General features: G+C 39.8%; 1 long non-coding RNA gene across 1 annotated transcript in view; it reads left to right on the top strand.

Moving 5' to 3' along the window:
- LOC128651542 (uncharacterized) overlaps positions 1-21,788 on the top strand; it is a 66,526-nt gene that overhangs the window by 5,384 nt on the left and 39,354 nt on the right. Inside the window, exon 2 of the long non-coding RNA XR_008401117.1 lies at positions 19,123-19,251. This is a non-coding gene — a long non-coding RNA (uncharacterized LOC128651542). The remainder of the gene's footprint in view (positions 1-19,122; positions 19,252-21,788) is intronic.

Here is a 21,788-nt window from a genome sequence, read left to right as displayed (position 1 = left end):
TGTTTTGGAAAAAAATTAATCTGCCCCCCACAAGCTGAGCTGGAATGAGGGCCGCACCTTCATGCAGACTTGGGGGCTGGCTTTGGTTTCTTAAATGGCTTGGATTTATTCCAAATTGAAGAAGGTTTCCAATTGGAACCAGATTCTTTGGGGGAAGGATTGGCTTTCTGTTCCTTATTCTGTCAAAAAGAATGAAAACAATTAGAAGCTTTAGATTTACCCTTAGATATCTTATCCTGAGGTAAAAAAATTCCCTTCCCCCCAGTGACAGTTAAAATAATCGAATACAACTGAGAACCAAACAAATTGTTACCTTGGAAAGAAAGAGATAGTAATCTAGACTTAAAACCATGTCAGCATTCCAATATTTGAGCCACAAAGCTCTTCTAGCTAAAATAGCTAAAGACATAGATCTAACATCAATTTTGATGATATCAAAAATGGCATCACAAATAAAATGATTAGCATGTTGAAGCAAGCAAACAATGCTAGACAAATCAGGGTCTGTTTCCTGTTGCGCTAAGCTTTCCAACCAAAAAGTTGAAATATATTTCCCAATTTTGAAACTGATAGTCTGCAAAAGGAAATATACATAAACCTGACTCATGGCAAATAACAGAATTTATGCTTACCTGATAAATTACTTTCTCCAACGGTGTGTCCGGTCCACAGCGTCATCCTTACTTGTGGGATATTCTCTTCCCCAACAGGAAATGGCAAAGAGTCCCAGCAAAGCTGGTCACATGATCCCTCCTAGGCTCCGCCCACCCCAGTCATTCGACCGACGGACAGGAGGAAATATATATAGGAGAAACCATATGATACCGTGGTGACTGTAGTTAGAGAAAATAATTCATCAGACCTGATTAAAAAACCAGGGCGGGCCGTGGACCGGACACACCGTTGGAGAAAGTAATTTATCAGGTAAGCATAAATTCTGTTTTCTCCAACATTGGTGTGTCCGGTCCACGGCGTCATCCTTACTTGTGGGAACCAATACCAAAGCTTTAGGACACGGATGAAGGGAGGGAGCAAATCAGGTCACCTAAATGGAAGGCACCACGGCTTGCAAAACCTTTCTCCCAAAAATAGCCTCCGAAGAAGCAAAAGTATCAAATTTGTAAAATTTAGCAAAAGTGTGCAGTGAAGACCAAGTCGCTGCCTTACATATCTGGTCAACAGAAGCCTCATTCTTGAAGGCCCATGTGGAAGCCACAGCCCTAGTGGAGTGAGCTGTGATTCTTTCAGGAGGCTGCCGTCCGGCAGTCTCATAAGCCAATCGGATAATGCTTTTAAGCCAAAAGGAAAGAGAGGTAGAAGTCGCTTTTTGACCTCTCCTTTTACCAGAATAAACAACAAACAAGGAAGATGTTTGTCTGAAATCTTTAGTAGCCTCTAAATAGAATTTTAGAGCATGGACTACGTCCAAATTGTGTAACAAACGTTCCTTCTTTGAAACTGGATTCGGACACAAAGAAGGTACAACTATCTCCTGGTTAATATTTTTGTTGGAAACAACTTTCGGAAGAAAACCAGGCTTAGTACGCAAAACCACCTTATCTGCATGGAACACCAGATAGGGCGGAGAACACTGCAGAGCAGATAACTCTGAAATTGCAACCAAAAACAAAACTTTCCAAGATAATAACTTAACCCCTTAAGGACCAGCGACGTACCCTGTATGTCGCTGGCCTTTTTTTGGGACTTGATTGTTTTATAGCACGGTCTTGCCACCAGCGTTGAGACTGCTCTATTCCACAAGGCCTGCTGGAGGGAGGGCATTAATAGCGTGTTCTTGCTAGACTTGTGCTATTATGTCCTGAAAAAACCCTTAACGACCAGTGACATACAGGGTACATTGTGGTCATTAAGGGGTTAATATCTACGGAATGTAAGGGTTCAAACGGAACCCCTTGAAGAACTGAAAGAACTAGATTTAGACTCCAGGGAGGAGTCAAAGGTCTGTAAACATACTTGATCCTAACCAGAGCCTGAACAAATGCTTGAACATCTGGCACAGCTGCCAGTCTTTTGTGAAGTAAAACAGATAAAGCAGAGATCTGTCCCTTCAGAGAACTTGCAGATAATCCTTTCTCCAAACCTTCTTGTAGAAAGGATAGAATCTTAGGAATTTTTATCTTGTTCCATGGGAATCCTTTAGATTCACACCAACAGATATATTTTTTCCATATTTTATGGTAATTTTTTCTAGTTACAGGCTTTCTAGCCTGAATCAGAGTATCTATTACAGAATCTGAAAACCCACGCTTTGATAAAATCAAGCGTTCAATCTCCAAGCCGTCAGTTGGAGGGAAACTAGATTCGGATGTTCGAATGGACCCTGAACAAGAAGGTCCTGTCTCAAAGGTAGCTTCCATGGTGGAGCCGATGACATATTCACCAGGTCTGCATACCAAGTCCTGCGTGGCCACGCAGGAGCTATCAAGATCACCGAGGCCCTCTCCTGATTGATCCTGGCTACCAGCCTGGGGATGAGAGGAAACGGTGGGAATACATAAGCTAGGTTGAAGGTCAAAGGTGCTACTAGTGCATCTACTAGAGTCGCCTTGGGATCCCTGGATCTGGACCCGTAGCAAGGAACCTTGAAGTTCTGACGAGACGCCATCAGATCCATGTCTGGAATGCCCCATAATTGAGTTATTTGGGCAAAGATTTCCGGATGGAGTTCCCACTCCCCCGGATGGAATGTCTGACGACTCAGAAAATTCGCTTCCCAATTTTCCACTCCTGGGATGTGGATCGCAGACAAGTGGCAGGAGTGATCCTCCGCCCATTGAATTATCTTGGTCACTTCTTTCATCGCCAGGGAACTCCTTGTTCCCCCCTGATGATTGATATATGCAACGGTCGTCATGTTGTCTGACTGAAACCTTATGAATTTGGCCTTTGCTAGTTGAGGCCAAGCTCTGAGAGCATTGAATATCGCTCTCAGTTCCAGAATGTTTATCGGGAGAAGAGACTCTTCCCGAGACCATAGACCCTGAGCTTTCAGGGATTCCCAGACCACGCCCCAGCCCACTAGGCTGGCGTCGGTCATGACAATGACCCACTCTGGTCTGTGGAAGCTCATTCCCTGTGACAGATTGTCCAGGGTAAGCCACCAACGGAGTGAATCTCTGGTCTTTTGATCTACTTGAATCGTCGAAGACAAGTCTGTATAATCCCCATTCCACTGTCTGAGCATGCACAGTTGTAATGGTCTTAGATGAATTCGTGCAAAAGGAACTATGTCCATTGTTGCAACCATCAATCATATTACTTCCATGCACTGCGCTATGGAAGGACGAGGAACAGAATGAAGTACTTGACAAGAGCTTAGAAGTTTTGATTTTCTGACCTCTGTCAGAAAAATCCTCATTTCTAAGGAATCTATTATTGTTCCCAAGAAGGGAACTCTTGTTGACGGGGACAGAGAACTTTTTTCTTTGTTCACCTTCCATCCGTGAGATCTGAGAAAGGCTAGGACGATGTCCGTATGAGCCTTTGCTTTTGACAGGGACGACGCTTGAATCAGGATGTCGTCCAAGTAAGGTACTACTGCAATGCCCCTTGGTCTTAGAACCGCTAGAAGGGACCCTAGTACCTTTGTGAAAATCCTTGGAGCAGTGGCTAATCCGAATGGAAGTGCCACAAACTGGTAATGCTTGTCCAGAAAAGCGAACCTTAGGAACTGATGATGTTCCTTGTGGATAGGAATATGTAGGTACGCATCCTTTAAATCCACGGTAGTCATAAATTGATTTTCCTGGATAGTAGGTAGGATCGTTCGAATAGTTTCCATTTTGAACGATGGTACCCTGAGAAATTTGTTTAGGATCTTTAGATCCAAAATTGGTCTGAATGTTCCCTCTTTTTTGGGAACTATGAACAGATTGGAATAAAATCCCATTCCTTGTTCTCTTATTGGAACTGGATGTATCACTCCCATCTTTAACAGGTCTTCTACACAATGTAAGAATGCCTGTCTCTTTATTTGGTTTGAAGATAATTGAGACCTGTGGAACCTTCCCCTTGGGGGTAGTTCCTTGAATTCCAGGAGATAACCTTGAGAAACTATTTCTAGCGCCCAAGGATCCTGAACATCTCTTGCCCAAGCCTGAGCAAAGAGAGAAAGTCTGCCCCCCACTAGATCCGGTCCCGGATCGGGGGCTATCCCTTCATGCTGTTTTGGTAGCAGTGGTAGGCTTCTTGGCCTGCTTACCCCTGTTCCAGCCTTGCATTGGTTTCCAGGCTGGTTTGGGTTGTGAAGTATTACCCTCTTGCTTAGAGGATACAGAAATAGAGACTGGTCCGTTTCTGCGAAAGGGACAAAAATTAGGCTTATTTTTAGCCTTAAAAGACCTATCCTGTGGGAGGGCGTGGCCCTTTCCCAAAGTGATGTCTGAAATAATCTCTTTCAAATCAGGTCCAAATAATGTTTTACCTTTGAAAGGAATGTTAAGCAATTTTGTCTTGGAAGACACATCCGCTGACCAAGACTTTAGCCAAAGCGCTCTGCGCGCCACGATAGCAAACCCTGAATTTTTCGCCGCTAATCTAGCTAATTGCAAAGCGGCATCTAAAAGAGTTAGCCAATTTAAGTGCTTGAACTCTGTCCATAACCTCCTCATATGAAGATTCTTTACTGAGCGATTTTTCTAGTTCCTCGAACCAGAAACACGCTGCCGTAGTGACAGGAACAATGCATGAAATTGGTTGTAGAAGGTAACCTTGCTGTACAAAAATCTTTTTAAGCAAACCCTCTAATTTCTTATCCATAGGATCTTTGAAAGCACAACTATCTTCGATAGGAATAGTAGTGCGTTTGTTTAGAGTAGAAACCGCCCCTTCGACCTTGGGGACTGTCTGCCATAAGTCCTTTCTGGGGTCGACTATAGGAAATAATTTCATAAATATAGGGGGGGGAACAAAAGGTATGCCGGGCCTTTCCCACTCTTTATTTACTATGTCCGCCACCCGCTTGGGTATAGGAAAAGCGTCGGGGGGCACCGGAACCTCTAGGAACTTGTCCATCTTACATAATTTCTCTGGAATGACCAAATTGTCACAATCATCCAGAGTAGATAACACCTCCTTAAGCAGTGCGCGGAGATGTTCTAATTTAAATTTAAATGTCACAACATCAGGTTCAGCTTGATGAGAAATTTTTCCTGAATCTGAAATGTCTCCATCAGTCAAAACCTCCCTCATGGCCCCTTGAGATTGGTGTGAGGGTATGTCAGAACAGTTATCATCAGCGTCCTCTTGCTCTTCAGTGTTTAAAACAGAGCAATCGCGCTTTCTCTGATAAGTAGGCATTTTGGATAAAAGATTTGCTATGGAGTTATCCATTACAGCCGTTAATTGTTGCATGGTAATAAGTATTGGCGCACTAGATGTACTAGGGGCCTCCTGTGTGGGCATAACTGGTGTAGACACAGTAGGGGATGATGTAGTATCATGTTTACTCCCCTCATTTGAGGAATCATCTTGGGCAATATCATTATCTGTGGCATTACTGTCCTTACTTTGTTTGGACACTATGGCACAATTATCACATAAATTTAAATGGGGAGACACATTGGCTTTCATACATATAGAACATAGCTTATCTGATGGTACAGACATGTTAAACAGGCTTAAACTTGTCAACAAAGCACAAAAAACATTTTAAAATAAAACCGTTACTGTCACTTTAAATTTCAAACTGAAAACACTTTATTACTGAATATGTGAAAAAGTATGAAGGAATTGTTCAAAATTCACCAAAATTTCACCACAGTGTCTTAAAGCATTAAAAGTATGGCACACCAAATTTCAGAGCTTTAACCCTTAAATTAACGGAACCGGAGCCGTTTTTACATTTAACCCCTATACAGTCCCAGCTATATGCTTTGCTGAGACTCAACCAAGCCCAGAGGGGAATACGATACCAAATGACGCCTTCTATAAGCTTTTTCAGTGATTCTTAGCTCCTGACACATGCATCTGCATGCCTTGCTCTCCAAAAACAACTGCGCATTAATGGCGCGAAAATGAGGCTCTGTCTATAACTAGAAAGGCCCCCATCTGAAAAAGGTGCCCAACACAGTGCCTGCCGTTTTTCTAAACGTTCCCCAAGATTATAATACCAATAATTAGTTAGAATCTGCATAATATGCCTAGTAAATCAATCGTTTTAGCCCAGAAAAATGTCTACCAGTTTTTAAGCCCTTTTTGAAGCCCTTTATTCTTTTATGTTTAACTAAGAAAATGGCTTACCGGTCCCCATGAGGGGAAATGACAGCCTTCCAGCATTACATGGTCTTGTTAGAAATATGGCTAGTCATACCTTAAGCAGAAAAGTCTGCTAACTGTTTCCCCCAACTGAAGTTACTTCATTTCAACAGTCCTGTGTGGAAACAGCAATCGATTTTAGTTACTGTCTGCTAAAATCATCTTCCTCTTACAAACAGAAATCTTCATCCTTTTCTGTTTCAGAGTAAATAGTACATACCAGCACTATTTTAAAATAACAAACACTTGATAGAAGAATAAAACTACATTTAAACACCAAAAAACTCTTAACCATCTCCGTGGAGATGTTGCCTGTGCAACGGCAAAGAGAATGACTGGGGTGGGCAGAGCCTAGGAGGGATCATGTGACCAGCTTTGCTGGGACTCTTTGCCATTTCCTGTTGGGGAAGAGAATATCCCACAAGTAAGGATGACGCCGTGGACCGGACACACCAATGTTGGAGAAATAAGTACAATGCATATATTTAGAACTTTATATTAATGCATAAAGGGCCAAACCATAGCTGAGAGTGTCTTAAGTAATGAAAACATACTTACCGAAAGATAGCCAAACCAGTGATGAAACAGTTATCAGTAGAGTATATCATCGATCTGAAAAGGGAGATAGGAGATGAATCTCTACAACCAATAACAGAGAACCCAAGAGGAAAACCATAGAATTCAATAGGTGATACTCCCTTCATATCCCTCTGACATTCACTGTACTCTGAGAGGAATCGGGCTTCAAAATGCTGAGAAGCGCATATCACAGAAGAAAATCAAGCACAAATTTACTTCACCACCTCCATAGGGAGGCAAAGTTTGTAAAACTGAATTGTGGGTGTGGTGAGGGGTGTATTTATAGGCATTTTGAGGTTTGGGAAACTTTGCCCCTCCTGGATGGATTGTATATCCCATACGTCACTAGCTCATGGACTCTTGCCAATTACATGAAAGAAAGGAACAGATAGAGACAAATTGTCGTAATTAAAAAAAAATCTCAAAAGGTAAAATGGTTAGTTGGTGAATTGTGACAATGTTACTTATGTAGTTAACATAAAAGCAAATGGGGGTAATGCATTTTATTTTCCAGACCTCCAATATTGTTTTCCAAAATCAAAGAACTTTTTACCCAACATATGTTTAATTTTTTTTTTTTTTATTGAGATATTCAAAAATAACATACAATAATAAGAGTCCAGTTACAAGTAAGAAAAGTAACAAAAACAATATGAACATAGCATATGGTGAACTTTCAGGTTTAAGTAGGTATTGAGAAGGCTGCCTAAGTTATACTATAGTAAGGCTCCTATGTACATCCTGAGTGACTAGCTAACGGATCACTTTCGTGAAAATAGTATGTATGAGTATAGGATTGTACCTTCATGTAGCTATGTTAATCTCATGATATGTAACGATCCAGCGTAATTATGGCTAAAAAGGCAGCACACTACAACACACCTAAGTAGGTCTGAGACAAGTTCACTTTTCTAGCAGCAATCTATCTATGTAAAGCAGAAATAATAGTGCAACCGGACATATTATGATATCTCTTTTCGTTATATATAATAATAATGATAATGTGGTAACTACTGAGCTGGTCACTTTTGGACCTACTGGATCACAAGTCTCATAACAAATGGTAGTTACAGATGGACCACTCTTGGGCCTCATGAAGTGATTTGTACATTGAGCATATGATAATATTTATGTTGAGAGTTTAGGAAAGTGTAAGGGTAAATCAGCAGAACAAGAGCTGCTCTAAAATTGGAAAGGGGGAGGGTGGGGGGGGTGTGCCTGAGACAAACAGAGATACAGTAGTGTCACAGTTATGCAGTTCGCCATGGGACAAATATAATTTTATATGGGAGAGCAGTGACTCAGCAGGGGTTTCAGGCAACATATTGGGTACAGATCTAGTTACTCAAAGAATGGAATAATAATAGCTTAGTAGTTCGCCCCAATTTTAGCCTTTGTGCTAGGTATTTGATAAGTCATTAGTAAATTAATGTAGTTAGTGGTCTGTAAATATGTATGGCACTTGTCTTATAGAAAGCTCTACCATAATAACCGAAAGTTAATGTCATAATAATAGTAGAGCCCCTGTATGAAGAACATTTCTGGTACAAGGTGAAAGGACCATATAATGACGGCCAACTATGAGATACTCAGCAAGTGAGCCCATGTAGTGAGAGTGTGTCTACAGGCCAGTGAGCATAGCGATACAAATGCGGAAATACTAGATAACAAGAGATATCAAACATTTCAGATACATCCATTTTCTGTGATTGGCTGTACTATCATAGCACTACACCACATAGGCAATCAAGTTAACATACAAATGTACAGTGTGACTGGGTTGCAATTATCATTTGTATGAGTAGTTAAACATAAACTTATGGTATGCTGCATTAAGAGTTGTGTGCTTGAGAACAAAAACCCTGGTATCTGAGACTATACTAAGCAATATAAGCAATGAACTAAGTAATGTGGTATCAATTTATGAACACATGCATAATGTCAAGACTATAACACTATATATATAGCATGCCTCTTTACTTCAGTATCTTAAGATAAGCAACAGGGTAATGCTTATAATAAAACATTCACTTCCAAGTGAGAAAGAGCTTGCTACTCCCCATTTATATACTCCTGGGAATCAATGTAAGTATAATGAGAGCATGTAATCATCCCCCCTGTTGTCAATGTGAAACAGAGAAAAAGAGTATTAGCAATTAACAGCTCAAGGTCCTCCAGACATCAGACTTGGTGCTGTCATTAGTGGAATTTGAAACCTATATCGCGAGAGATATTAGATAGGGTAATAAACTTAAGTGGGTGAGGTGAAGGGAGTGGTATTAATAAATTTCAAAAACAGCGTAGCGCTAAATGCTGACAGATCACAGTACCGTTCATGTTACTAGTGCTTGTGTGCTATGTCTTTTAGCTTACTCCAACTTTCGCACTGATAACGGGATAAGCATATTCCCCTGAGTACAGAACAAGATCATTAAGTGTCTTGAGAGTATCAGAAAACATCTTCATGTGGATAGACACTTCTAAGGAGAACTTACTGCATACTGTGATATCAGTCATGGCGTGAGATCAGTACATACATGGCATATTTGTCAAGGAAAGTCCTGGATAATATGAACCATAGACCGCCTAACCAATCCCAGTCTGTATGAGACCCACTTCAGGATATCTCCAGTCCAGGGAGTATTCCAGCTTGCAGGCCAGAAAGATGCCAAAGTACTTGATTGCATGATCATACCTTCTATTGTCTGCACTGAGTATTGATGATGCTGGGTATGTGTTATGAAGGCCATTGCATTGTGATTTATCCACTATCCATTCTGATGTCTTATAGATACGGAAAGGGTCTACTCTCAGTGAGAACCATGATGTCGGCTGGAGGGAAGGGCGGGTGGGTGTCACTGATCGTATTCAATAAATTAGGTATGCTCAACTGAACGGTTCCGGGAGAGATGTAAGACCTGGTATCCAGATGCTCAGAACCGCCCATCTGGGAGAGCGAGTTATTGTCTTGCAACTTCTGGCTCAATGGTAAATAATTAGTCACCACGGGTGAAACACAGCTAGGTGCAAACAGTGCCTCCACTTCTTCAGCTAGGATCCTGAGATGGTCCTTGATGTCAAGATATATATCGGTGGTTATATGTTCATTTAGGTCCCCATGCTGGTGTCATGGGTTTTGTCGCTCTGCTGAGAGTCGTTTGTTGCTATGTCGAATCGGCTGCTGAGCTAGTGTAGTCTAATTCTAAGACTATCATTTTAGATGCAGGCAAGCTACTATTCATTCACAGCTCGTCATTCTTGTTATGCAGCCGGAACGGCGTGAAGGTCCAAGACTCATGTGGTAAGAAGCTGCCATACCAGCATTGCCACGTATGTCTAGCATAAAAGCTCACTGCCTCCTCATAGTTAGTGGTTTATAGTTGCTAGGGAGTGCTGTTAACGACCACTCTCTCCTGCGTGAGTCCCTTTGTGAAGCTAAAAGATGGCTGCCATCATGGGCCCTGGGAAACAACACATCAAGATCTCATCGAGTAGTTTTACATTGATATGTCCCACAATCTTCAGGCTGCTCTAGCAAGAGCTATGGGCTATCAGGCACTCTGTAATGATCGATTCCACTGAGCTGAACGGTCAAATATATAATTTTTAGCAATAGATAGCCGTAGCTATGTATCGTGCGACCGTTCAGGCTCAGAGCTGGCTCTGCCCCCCCCGTTTAAAACAATTTTTACCATTATCATTTACCTTGACTGCACCATCATATTCCACAAAACTTTACCCTGTTTGACATGAATATAATACACAAAAACAGCTAAAATGTACAAATAGACAGAGTGTACAAAGTTTGAGGTGGTTACTCAAAATGTGGGCTTCATGGTTCTTCAAGAATGGTGACTGCCCTGGCTTCCCCAAACCTGTCCACCCTGCCCACCTGCCATTTGAAATTATTTTTATTCATTTTTTCAATATTTTATGTTTAATATTTCAATAACATACATCAAAGATAGCAATTCTTCATGTGAGTTAACCCGACCATATTAGTCCTAAATTTTTTGGCAATCACTTTTTTAATAAGAGGGTTACGTTGCCTTCATTTGCAAATAATAGGGCCTACATTCCTCATCAGAAACATCTTCAAATTAGCTACTACACTATAAAATGGTGCAGGGAGTGACACAATAAATAAAGTGCCACCCATATTTTCTGGAAGATATTTATCCCTGCAGCCTCAGACCTCAAACTCAGGCACATTTACAATATCTAATTTATATTATATTTATAATTATATTATTATATTGGTTTACCCTTGTTTATATCACTATTTAACATGTAAAATGTTTTTTTCTGATACCTTAAATTATTAAAACAACGTTTAAATAGATGCAGTCTTGTTAACTAATTGTGTGCCGTAATATATATGTTGCGTTGGGATTTCTCTGTTGATAATGATCCCCATCTACAGTCCTTGTATCTAAATACTTTTCTGGGGCCATAGGAAAAATGTCCCTCCTTCAATCTACTGTATTTTGCTGCAGACTACTCAGATACTGATCTCAGGGCTGTGATATAATTATAACACTCTAAATCTCTTGGATCCACTTTTCAGAAGTGCAACTAGCATCATTGCATGTTGCACAAACCATCTATGGGCACAGCAGCTCCTAGAAGTGGATTTTATTTCGAATCAGACAGGCCAAACAATTATTATTATTATTATTATTATTTATAAAATATTTTACCAGGAAGGATACATTGAGATTTCTCTCGTTTTCAAGTATGTCCTGGGTCAACAAAACATTGCATTGATACAATAGGGTACAATAAAATTCAAAAACAATAATAATACACAATATATGCAAAAATTTAACATAGAACAGGTAGGAAATATATAATCAACCATGACAGGTGCAATCCGTTTTGAGATATGTAGAGAGGGATCTCTTAAAGGATATTAGGCTTGGGGAAGTTTTGAGAGTGTGCGGGAGGTCATTCCATAACTGTCCTGTGGTGCTCTGTAGGAAAAGGAGGATCGAGCTGCTTTCTTTTTGTATTGAGGCAAGCTAAATAATGTGCTGGTACTGGATCAGAGGTTATAGGAGGTGGGAATAGCCGGGGAGAGCATTTTGCTCAGGTAGGGTGGGAGCTTCCCAGAAAGGCTCTTAAACACAAGGTAGGAAAGATGGAGGGTGCGTCTGCATTCCAGCGTCAGCCAGTTTAGTTCTTTTAGCATGTCACAATGGTGGGTCCTGTAATTACATTGTAACACAAAGCGGCAGAATGAGTTATACAATGTATTAAGTTTATTAAGGTGAGTTTGCGGTGCAGGTGCGTATACTACGTCCCCGTAATCCATGATAGGCATTAGCATTTGCTGTAAATCTTTTCCTTTACTGTAGGGCTGAGGCAAGATTTGTTTCTGTACAGGGCACCTAGTTTTGGATAATGTTTAGATGCAAGTTTTTCTATGTGGAGGCCAAAAGATAGATTAGGGTCTAACAACCTACCCAAGTATTTGAAAGAGTGGACTGCGGACAGTATGCAATTGGATTTTGTTTTGATGCGTAGATGGTAATTTTGTAATTTGTGTAATTTAGGTCCCATTCCAAAGATCATTGTGACAGTTTTGTCAGTGTTTAGGAAGAGTTTGTTTTTTGAGATCCAATTTTCTACCTCTGTGAACTGGTCTTGGAGCACTGCCTCAAGCTGCGGCAGATCAGAATTGTTTGCATAGATTACCGTGTCATCTGCATACATGTGTACAGTTGAGGATTTGCAGCCATTAGGCAGATCATTTATAAATAATGTATATAGTAGGGGGCTGAGAATGGAACCTTGGGGAACACCAACACGTGACTGGGAGAGGGAGGGAGTCACTGTCAGAAATGGAGACATATTGTGATCGATCCGATACATATGATCGAAACTAGGTTAACGGATGATCAGCAATACCAGAGTTTTTTAGTTTGAGCAGTAGTATGTCATGGTCTACTGTGTCAAAGGCCTTTGCAAAATCAAGGAAAATAAGCTCCAGTTAGGTCTCCTTGTTCCATGCCAGTTTGAATGTCGTTGCAAACTTTTAGGAGGGCAGTTGTAGTGGAGTGATTCGGGTGAAAACCTGATTGATCAGGGGTCAGATAGTTAGAAAGTTGGTAATACTCGCATAATTGCGTATGGACGCATTTTTCTAAGATTTTTGACAATACTGGGAGCAATGATATAGGGCGATAGTTAGAAAACAAGGTTAACTCCCGACTTTTATGAATAGGCACTACTCTTGCAGTTTTCCAGAGTTTAGGTATGTATCCAGACATCAAGAATTCATTAATTAGGGTTGCGACAGGCATAGCAATTGCTGGTGCACTGAGCTTCAACAGCATTGCTGGGATTTGATCAGGTCCAGACTGTTTTTTCATTTTTAGATTATTAAGGTGTTTTTAATGACATTGATGGGTACAGGTCTAAAATTGAACTTCTCTATATTGGGTCTTTGCTGTTTTAGTGGGGCCTGATCCACATTTGTAGTTTCAGGATGCGTGCCATTTATTAGTTTGTCAATCAGGGTAGTGGAGCATCCGACAAAATAATTGTTAAAGGCATTTGCTACTTCTAAGGGGAGTTGCAGGGTTTGGTTGGGAGTGGATTGGTGGATTTTGTAAGTTATTTATGAGTTTCCAAAACTTTCTAGGGTTAGATATGTTATTGTTCAGATTTTCACAGAAATATTGGGCCTTGGCCAATTTTGTTTGTTTAGTGCATATATTTCGCCATTGTCTATATACACAGTGATCGTTCATAGAGCCAGTATGCTTGAACTTTGACCACAATGAATCCCGAAACTGGTACATTTGAATGAGGTTAGCTGTGATCCAATTCAAGTGTGCTCCTTTTACTCTCACCTTATGCAGTGGGGCATGTAAATTCCAAACTTGTAGGAGTTCAGACTGAAAGAGTTCAACTGCAGAGTCTAGATCTGGGATTAGGTTTAATTTGTGCCAGGAGAGGTTCTTGATGTCATTTAGAAATGATTGAAGATTACATTTTTTGAAGGACCTGGTGATTTTAACCTTGGGAGAGGATTTAGTTGCCTTTATTTTGCGTATGCAGTACACTAAGCAGTGGTCACTGAAATTGTTAGGGAGAACAACTGCCTCCTGGATTTGGTCAGGAGAAGTGGAGAGAATCCAGTCAAGCAGGGTATGATTATGGCTTTTGATGTTTATGTGAGTTGGGGAGGAGATTAATTGCGTTAGCTGCAAAGATTTAAACAGCGAGCAACAACTATTATTTTTTGGATTCAGCCAATCCATATTAAAATCTCCAAAAACCAAAATTTCACTTTTTGAGTTTTGAGCTATGGATTCACTAAGGAGATGTGCTATGTCAGAAATGGAATGCACAGGGGAGTTAGGTGGACGGTAGATTCCTGCAACAATGATTGATTTACTGCACGGGATCTCAATTGTACCAGAAAGGAAATCAAAGGTGGCAGGAGAGCTAGATTTTTGTAAGGGGGTGAACTTTGTGGAATTGTCAACATAAATTACAATGCTGCCACCTCTCTTTGCTCTGTCAATTCTATGGCATGAATACCAAGTAATTCAATTGCAGAGTCAGGTATTTTTGCAGTTAGCCACGATTCAGAGATCACAATGATTTTGGGCTTGTATTGTAAACACCAAGCTTGCAGTGCATCGATTTTTGGTAGTAAGCTGTGGATATTACAGTGCACAAAGGAGAGGCCCTTTTTAGCTGGAAGGCTAGGAATGGAATTTGTTGGGGGACCAGGGTTAGACTCTACATCATTTGCAAGGGCAAGTAACATAAGGAATAGGAATTTGACAAAGATTTTGTTTGGCCATATAGTGAATGGGATACTATATAATTTTATGAGGTGGGGGTAGGAACCAAATCAGCTTCTATGAATTAAGTGAACTTTTTAACATACTTAGGCCTAGATTTGGAGTTCGGCGGTAAAAGGGCTGTTAACGCTCCGCGGGCTTTTTTCTGGCCGCACCATAAAATTAACTCTGGTATCGAGAGTTCAAACAAATGCTGCGTTAGGCTCCAAAAAAGGAGCGTAGAGCATTTTTACCGCAAATGCAACTCTCGATACCAGAGTTGCTTACGGACGCGGCCGGCCTCAAAAACGTGCTCATGCACGATTCTCCCATAGGAAACAATGGGGCTGTTTGAGCTGAAAAAAAACCTAACACCTGCAAAAAAGCAGCGTTCAGCTCCTAACGCAGCCCCATTGTTTTCTATGGGGAAACACTTCCTACGTCTGCACCTAACACTCTAACATGAACCCCGAGTCTAAACACCCCTAACCTTACACTTATTAACCCCTAATCTGCCGCCCCCGCTATCGCTGACCCCTGCATATTTTTTTTAACCCCTAATCTGCCGCTCCGTAAACCGCCGCAACCTACGTTATCCCTATGTACCCCTAATCTGCTGCCCTAACATCGCCGACCCCTATATTATATTTATTAACCCCTAATCTGCCCCCCTCAACGTCGTCGACACCTGCCTACACTTATTAACCCCTAATCTGCCGAGCGGACCTGAGCGCTACTATAATAAAGTTATTAACCCCTAATCCGCCTCACTAACCCTATCATAAATAGTATTAACCCCTAATCTGCCCTCCCTAACATCGCCGACAGCTACCTTCAATTATTAACCCCTAATCTGCCGAGCGGACCTCACCGCTATTCTAATAAATGTATTAACCCCTAAAGCTAAGTCTAACCCTAACACTAACACCCCCCTAAGTTAAATATAATTTACATCTAACGAAATAAATTAACTCTTATTAAAGAAATTATTCCTATTTAAAGCTAAATACTTACCTGTAAAATAAACCCTAATATAGCTACAATATAAATTATAATTATATTGTAGCTATTTTAGGATTAAGATTTATTTTACAGGCAACTTTGTAATTATTTTAACCAGGTACAATAGCTATTAAATAGTTAAGAACTATTTAATAGTTACCTAGTTAAAATAATAACAAATTTACCTGTAAAATAAATCCTAACCTAAGATATAATTAAACCTAACACTACCCTATCAATAAATTAATTAAATAAACTACCTACAATTACCTACAATTAACCTAACACTACACTATCAATAAATAAATTAAACACAATTGCTACAAATAAATACAATTAAATAAACTATCTAAAGTACAAAAAATAAAAAAGAACTAAGTTACAAAAAATAAAAAAATATTTACAAACATAAGAAAAATATTACAACAATTTTAAACTAATTACACCTACTCTAAGCCCCCTAATAAAATAACAAAGCCCCCCAAAATAAAAAATTCCCTACCCTATTCTAAATTAAAAAAGTTACAAGCTCTTTTACCTTACCAGCCCTGAACAGGGCCCTTTACGGGGCATGCCCCAAGAATTTCAGCTCTTTTGCCTGTAAAAAAAAACATACAATACCCCCCCCCCAACATTACAACCCACCACCCACATACCCCTAATCTAACCCAAACCCCCCTTAAATAAACCTAACACTAAGCCCCTGAAGATCATCCTACCTTGTCTTCACCATACCAGGTTCACCGATCCGTCCTGGCTCCAACATCTTCATCCAACCCAAGCGGGGGTTGGCGATCCATAATCCGGTGCTCCAAAGTCTTCCTCCTATCCGGCAAGAAGAGGACATCCGGACCGGCAAACATCTTCTCCAAGCGGCATCTTCGATCTTCTTCCATCCGGAGCGAAGCGGCAGGATCCTGAAGACATCCAGCGCGGAACATCCATCCGGACCGACGACTGAACGACGAATGACTGTTCCTTTAAGGGACGTCATCCAAGATGGCGTCCCTCGAATTCCGATTGGCTGATAGGATTCTATCAGCCAATCGGAATTAAGGTAGGAATTTTCTGATTGGCTGATGGAATCAGCCAATCAGAATCAAGTTCAATCCGATTGGCTGATCCAATCAGCCAATCAGATTGAGCTCGCATTCTATTGGCTGTTCCGATCAGCCAATAGAATGCAAGCTCAATCTGATTGGCTGATTGGATCGGCCAATCGGATTGAACTAGATTCTGATTGGCTGATTCCATCAGCCAATCAGAAAATTCCTACCTTAATTCCGATTGGCTGATAGAATCCTATCAGCCAATTGGAATTCGAGGGACGCCATCTTGGATGACGTCCCTTAAAGGAACAGTCATTCGTCGTTCAGTCGTCGGTCCGGATGGATGTTCCGCGCTGGATGTCTTCAGGATCCTGCCGCTTCGCTCCGGATGGAAGAAGATCGAAGATGCCGCTTGGAGAAGATGTTTGCCGGTCCGGATGTCCTCTTCTTGCCGGATAGGAGGAAGACTTTGGAGCACCGGATTATGGATCGCCAACCCCCGCTTGGGTTGGATGAAGATCTTGGAGCCAGGACGGATCGGTGATACCTGGATGGTGAAGACAAGGTAGGAAGATCTTCAGGGGCTTAGTGTTAGGTTTATTTAAGGGGGGTTTGGGTTAGATTAGGGGTATGTGGGTGGTGGGTTGTAATGTTGGGGGGGGGGGTATTGTATTTATTCTTTTACAGGCAAAAGAGCTGAAATTCTTGGGGCATGCCCCGCAAAGGGCCCTGTTCAGGGCTGGTAAGGTAAAAGAGCTTGTAACTTTTTTAATTTAGACTAGGGTAGGGAATTTTTTATTTTGGGGGGCTTTGTTATTTTATTAGGGGGCTTAGAGTAGGTGTAATTAGTTTAAAATTGTTGTAATATTTTTCTTATGTTTGTAAATATTTTTTTATTTTTTGTAACTTAGTTCTTTTTTATTTTTTGTACTTTAGCTAGTTTATTTAATTGTATTTATTTGTAGCAATTGTGTTTAATTTATTTATTGATAGTGTAGTGTTAGGTTAATTGTAGGTAATTGTAGGTAGTTTATTTAATTATTTTATTGATAGGGTAGTGTTAGGTTTAATTATATCTTAGGTTAGGATTTATTTTACAGGTAAATTTGTTATTATTTTAACTAGGTAACTATTAAATAGTTCTTAACTATTTAATAGCTATTGTACCTGTTTAAAATAATTACAAAGTTGCCTGTAAAATAAATATTAATCCTAAAATAGCTATAATATAATTATAATTTATATTGTAGCTATATTAGGATTTATTTTACAGGTAAGTATTTAGCTTTAAATAGGAATAATTTCTTTAATAAGAGTTAATTTATTTCGTTAGATGTAAATTATATTTAACTTAGGGGGGTGTTAGTGTTAGGGTTAGACTTAGCTTTAGGGGTTAATACATTTATTAGAATAGCGGTGAGGTCCGCTCGGCAGATTAGGGGTTAATAATTGAAGTTAGGTGTCGGCGATGTTAGGGAGGGCAGATTAGGGGTTAATACTATTTATGATAGGGTTAGTGATGCGGATTAGGGGTTAATAACTTTATTATAGTAGCGCTCAGGTCCGCTCGGCAGATTAGGGGTTAATAAGTGTAGGCAGGTGTCGGCGACGTTGAGGGGGGCAGATTAGGGGTTAATAAATATAATATAGGGGTCGGCGGTGTTAGGGGTAGCAGATTAGGGGTACATAGGGATAACGTAGGTGGCGGCGCTTTGCGGTCGGAAGATTAGGGGTTAATTATTTTAAGTAGCTGGCGGCGACGTTGTGGGGGGCAGGTTAGGGGTTAATAAATGTAATACAGGGGTCGGCGGGGTTAGGGGCAGCAGATTAGGGGTACATAAGTATAACGTAGGTGGCGGTCGGCAGATTAGGGGTTAAAAATTTTAATCGAGTGGCGGCGATGTGGGGGGAGCTCGGTTTAGGGGTACATAGGTAGTTGATGGGTGTTAGTGTACTTTAGGGTACAGTAGTTAAGAGCTTTATGAACCGGCGTTAGCCAGAAAGCTCTTAACTCCTGCTATTTTCAGGCGGCTGGAATCTTGTCGTTAGAGCTCTAACGCTCACTTCAGAAACGACTCTAAATACCAGCGTTAGAAAGATCCCATTGAAAAGATAGGCTACGCAAATGGCGTAGGGGGATCTGCGGTATGGAAAAGTCGCGGCTGAAAAGTGAGCGTTAGACCCTTTAATCACTGACTCCAAATACCAGCGGGCGCCCAAAACCAGCGTTAGGAGCCTCTAACGCTGGTTTTGACGGCTACCGCCGAACTCCAAATCTAGGCCTTAGAAAAAAAGACAATGGTGAAGCACAATCTAGTTCTATAGAGTTAAAGAAAAAAATGAATCAACTTGCATACTACAGAATGTATGGCTTCTTTCTATTGGTTAAGAGCACTCTCATTCCTGCTTCTACCCAGGTTCCTACAAATTGGCCTCAGCTGTTACCAACATAGGGTCAGATTACAAGTGGAGTGCAAAATGTCACTTTAGCTAATTAAAGCGATATTGCCGACAGAGACGGCATCAGAACCTAGCACAGCAAAGAGGTAAGTAGTACAGGGATGAGCAGCAGTTAGAAAATATATATGTATATGCTGATATACATATATATTTACTGGGGACACACAGTTCCCATAGACCCCAATGTAAAGGCTCTTTTAAGTGCCTTTTTTTTTTCTAATACCCCACTCCCACCAACCTTAACCCCAAAATACTGCTTAGTGGAGTTTTTATTAATTAAAAAAAAAAAAGTTAAATAGTTTTAAAATAAAAAACTATAATGCCCCCTATTTTTAGGGAATTTTGGGTCAATTTTAGAATATCAACCAGAGATCGGAAAGGGACACTGAGCCCAATTTTTTTCTTTCATGATTCAGAAGAGCATGCAATTTTAAGCAAATTTCTAATTTACTCCTATTATCAATTTTTCTTCATTATCTTGCAATCTTTATTTGAAAAGCAAGAATGTAAGTTTAGTATCCCGGCCCATTTTTGGTTCACAACCTGGGTTGTGCTTGCTGATTGATGGCTAAATGCACTCACCAATAAACAAGTGCTGTCCAGGGTAATAAACCAAAAATTGGCTGGCTCCTTAGCTTAGTTGCCTTTTTTTTTTAAATAAAGATAGCAAGAGAACGAAGAAAAATTTATAATAGAAGTAAATTATAAAGTTGCTTATGCTCTATCTGAATCATGAAAGAAAAAAATTGGATTTAGTATCTCTTTTATGTGCACTAATTGCTACTGATAGCTCCGCGGGAGCAATAACCAGCCACCTGTAATGGTTGGTTAATTATCACGCTCCCACAAACGGGGAAATTTATCTAGTCCATAATGTCTGCAGGATCTCCCATAGAGTCCTAGAGATTCTACACTTAAATTATAAAGTGTAATACAAGTGAATCTTATATTTCAACATTTAAAAGTCTGTGAATGTTTCTTTATATTAATAATAAAAAAGACAGAAAAAATGGTCCTCCTATTAAATTCTTACTGTGAAAAGGGTGACAAGAACCACTCAGAATTCAAATGTTATATAAGCCATAATGACTTAGATTTTTATTTGCAGGGTGGCAATACCATATTTTTACGTGCCATTGCCCAACTCTACTGGTTTTCTTCACTGGTATGAGTAAACTTCTTTGAATATAGAAGTAAAATGAAGTTATATTGGAAAGTGTTACTTGGAACTATCTCACATTGAGAAAAGCCATTCTTTAACAGACATTTAAACTCAAACTGTGAAGTAATTATATAAAAATAGTTTTGAAATGTGCTAGTGACAACTTTTTGATTTACCATTCATATTATCCTTTATATATAATTAAGCATGTTCCCAGCAGTGTGCGAAATATCTATGTATAGATTCTTGACACGTCAATAAAAGGTCAGCATAAGGTTAAGTGCTAAACAGATGGGTAAATAAATATGAACAGGAGTCCCTGCTGTGAAGGGCATATCATATAAGCAAACACGGATTGAAAAATGATGAATATAAACTCGTATGAATAACAATCTTTGCAGTGGATGTTTTTGCATGGTGACATAAAATAACTTTTCATTTTAGAACCAAAATCTTTTAACTAAACTATGGCAAATACTGTAAAAACGTATTGTGATATATGTATGTATTGTAAAGGTTACCTAAAGCTACAGTAAAGCCAAAATGAAACTTTCATGATTCTGAAAGAGAATTCATTTTTCAACAACTTTCGAATTTACTTCTATTATCAAATTTTCTTCATTGTCTTGGTATCCTTTTTGTTGAAGGAACAACAATGCTTTAATAGGAGTTAGCTGAACACATCAGGTGAGCCAATGACCAGAGGCATATATGCCCGCATACCTCCCAACTGTCCCTATTTGAGAGTGACATTACCTGATTCTGAGCTATCTCCCTCTGAGACAGTCATATGTCCCTCTTTACAGAATTTCCTATAGCCCCATCAATGGAACACCCTGAAACACCCACAATCCCTCCCACTAACCACCCACAATCTTTCCCCTCCCAACATGGCTCCACCCACAAAATGGTGACGGCTCTTGTCAATTTTCTGTATCCCTCATGCTCAACCACAAATATTGGAAGATATGTATGTGCAGCCACTAATCAGCAGCTATATTACAGTAATGCATTGCTGCCCCTGAGCCTACTTAGGTATGCTTTTCAACAATGGATACCAAGAGAGCAAAGCAAATTAGATAATTAGGGATTAATATTCATTAAAAACAGTAACTGATTTCTTAGCCTATTTTTATCTAGTAACATAATCAGAGATTAAATGTTTTATTAAAATGCATTTAGCCACTTAAAGTAAATTTACAACCTCATCCTCATTGGCTGACTATATTGTAAAAACAAATTGTATCTCAAAATCTAAAACAAACAAAAAAAAAATTCTTAAAACTCAAGCAAGTTAAACCTTTTAAAAATAGTTTTATGTTGAAACAGTTTCAGAGATAGGAATAAAACGCATATGTAAATGTTTAAAACTAATGACTGTTTAGTTAAGGTTGATAAAGTCTCAAAAAAGTTGTGTTTAGAAAGTTTAAAGGGACACTGAACACAATTTTTTCTTTTGTG

The sequence above is a fragment of the Bombina bombina genome, chromosome 3 (genome assembly GCF_027579735.1).
Source record: "Bombina bombina isolate aBomBom1 chromosome 3, aBomBom1.pri, whole genome shotgun sequence".
NCBI lineage: Eukaryota > Metazoa > Chordata > Amphibia > Anura > Bombinatoridae > Bombina > Bombina bombina.
This window is presented reverse-complemented; position numbering and strand designations above follow the sequence as displayed.